At 33.6% G+C, this 2892-nt stretch overlaps 1 pseudogene; it reads right to left on the bottom strand.

The window, feature by feature from the left end:
- Positions 1 to 360: 360 nt before the first annotated feature.
- Positions 361 to 479, bottom strand: LOC112477802 (annotated as a pseudogene).
- Positions 480 to 2892: the final 2413 nt, after the last annotated feature.

Raw genomic sequence — 2892 nt, 5'->3', positions numbered from 1 at the left:
TTAAGTAGTTTATTGCTCTATGGAGATAGGTGCAAAATCTACTTCGTCATTATTACTGACAGGTTAGCTGTACAATTTTTTAAAAAGTATACAAACTAATTTGGCTATATTAACATTTCAGTGAAGTATAAAAAAGGATTTTTGTTTGTTTGTTTTTACTATTGGTTTTCAACAGGAACAATGGAACCAATTAGAAAGAGAGAAAAATGATTTGCTATACAGAATCTGATGTGAACGTCTCTACATTTTTAGGTTCAGTGATATTTATTTATTTATGTATTTTAGGTGAGGCTACCCTTCATTGACCTCACAGATTGCAAGAAACTTGTCAGTTTATAATCCCTTATTTTTTATTTTTTACACCTACAGCACCTGGTCTTCCTAGGTGGTCTCCCATCCAAGTACTAACCAGGCCCAACCCTGCTTAGGTTCCGAGATCAGACAGGATCAGGCTTGTTCAGGGTGCCATGGCCATAGAAGATTCAGTGGTATTTAAAGCACAGGTACTTCGTTATGTTGGAAATGGCTTTAAATATTTATCTTTCTTTTTCTTTGATCCTTGATCGATTATTTTTGTTCTCATCTTCACTTGATATAGTTTGATATATGCTGTGACTCGCCACTTCAATGAAATGAAAATAGAAAGGATTAGAAATTCTAAGCTCAAGGGAGTAGATATCTTAGGTTAAATTATGTTTGTAAGTATCACATACATATGTAAGAAATTATTAATAACTGCATTGTACAAAATCTTAGTTCTTTAACTTGGATATTGTATCCTTCAACTGTTTAGCTCTTAATACGCAAATTAAACACTTATGGGTATGCATATTAGGGTGCCTACAAATCCCCATACCCACAAATACTTATCATTTCATGCTTTTGTTACTAAAAGTAGCCACCTAACCCACTTGCCACTTAAAATTCTACGAAATAGTCTCATATAGGCAGCATGATGCAGCAACTGCACATCTGCTTGATGTTGTGGCACGCTCGTTAATCTGATGGGAAATCCAAGAAGAGTGCATAATCCAAGACCCTTCTTTCATGTGGGATGTGCTAGTTTGGCTGTGAGAATAGGGCCTCCAACATAGCTATGCCTTTGCTAAAGGAATTTTCCTTTGTAATAGACTGCCTTGAAGACGAATGTGAAAGGCTTTCTGTAATTTTATTTTCTTTAATGTGTCAATTAAAAGTACATACTCATCCTTTGTAATTTTATTGCATGATAATCCTTTAAAAATCTGAATAAATAATGTTAAGATTTTTCAAAGAAAACTGCAATAGCTGGATTACACACACTTGTATCTCCTTTGAACTCTAGCTACTCTAATTGCCAAGAGAGAATTGTATAGCCTTTTTTATTACCCTTGTAAATGTAGTCAGAGACTATGATGTGATGGGCATATCCAATAAACAGGATAAATAAGTTTATAGCAGAGCTCTTTTAAAAAACCGTAAAAAGACCAAGCATCTGAGCCATCACGTCCCAGCTACTTCCAGACAAGTTTTAAAGCACTAAAGCCAAGCAGACATTCCCACGTAATCAAACTGCCATCGCTCATGCAGTTGTGATTGGAAAATTTGAGGATTCTCCCTTTTGGGCTCCTATCTCCTTTAAAATTTGATTACATTTACAAAAAGATCTCAAACTTGTCCTGTCAGAGAGAAAAAAAAAAAATATCAGGATTTTATTCTGTTAAGAAGAACAGACAAAAATGTCTGTAAGAAAGAGCCAAAAATTGTCATGTTACAACATGAATTCAGATATTGTATGGTGTTCCGCTACCAGTAAAACAAAAGTGTACATAACCTCGGAGTTGCCTTTTGAAGTTATAGCTTATTTTGAACTTTTAAATCAGAAAAAATTTCCTGAAATATGTAGGCAAATACAGAAGAAAGCATTGCAAAGAGTGCCAACATTATAGCTTTGCCTCATCATTTTTAAAACATAAGCATTGAGTTCAGATGTTCTGTTCTCTCGGAATGCTATTCAAGTGTCTAATAAACGGTCTTAAGTGTACCACATCAGCACACTCTAAACACCTTAGAAAAGTACAGACTACTGAGACATTGGTCTCCATTGTATATCCAAGAACTCCAGGACCAAAAAAAAAAGGAGAGAGAGAAAAGAACAAAAAAAAGAAAACTTACTGAATGTGTTAGCATGTCCATGATCTTAAAGATTTGTATGAATTTTTCATTTCCAAAATTAGTTTTTCATACTTATAAAACAAGATGAGGAGAAGCTAACAATCATTGAGCACCTAATGTACACGAAACAGGGGTCCAGGCAATTTAACAGCCTATACAATATGCCAAAATTCAAATGTGAGAAGAGTGCTACCCCTAATAAGGAGGCATTAAGTGGTGTTACATGCTGTAAATTGTCATAGTTTTATAGAACACAAGGTGTATTTTTAGATCATATTCTAAAACAGCACTGAAAAGAGTATGATATATATTTAGTTATTCTCAAGAAAATCTCTTTTCAAAAACAAAACAAAACAAAAAAATTAAATAACAATTATAATGTCTCATGTCAAGAAATTCTTAATGTATTGTTATATATTGTTATAATTTGATGTCCAAACTGGGTCTACCCTACTTGGGATTGACTAAACATTCTGATATCCACAGCAGGCTAAGGAAGCAATATCTATTCAAAATTAGTTTTTCAAAATTGTGTGTAATGAGTCTTATTTTCTTTATATGGGTAATACGTTGTTCCAGTAGTTCTCAAACCTGTCTGTATACCATCACCTGAGAACCTTTTAAAAACACACATCCTTGAGCTTCTCCCCAAACTTTCAGAATGTATACTAGATTTTTCTGAGCAACCAGATTTGAAACACTGTATTAGACTTTCACATATATAATCTTATTTAATTC

Source organism: Pteropus alecto, unplaced genomic scaffold (genome assembly GCF_000325575.1).
Source record: "Pteropus alecto unplaced genomic scaffold, ASM32557v1 scaffold13, whole genome shotgun sequence".
NCBI classification, from domain to species: Eukaryota; Metazoa; Chordata; class Mammalia; order Chiroptera; family Pteropodidae; genus Pteropus; species Pteropus alecto.
Note: the sequence above shows the minus strand (reverse complement) of the source record. Positions and strands in the feature narration are given on the sequence as shown.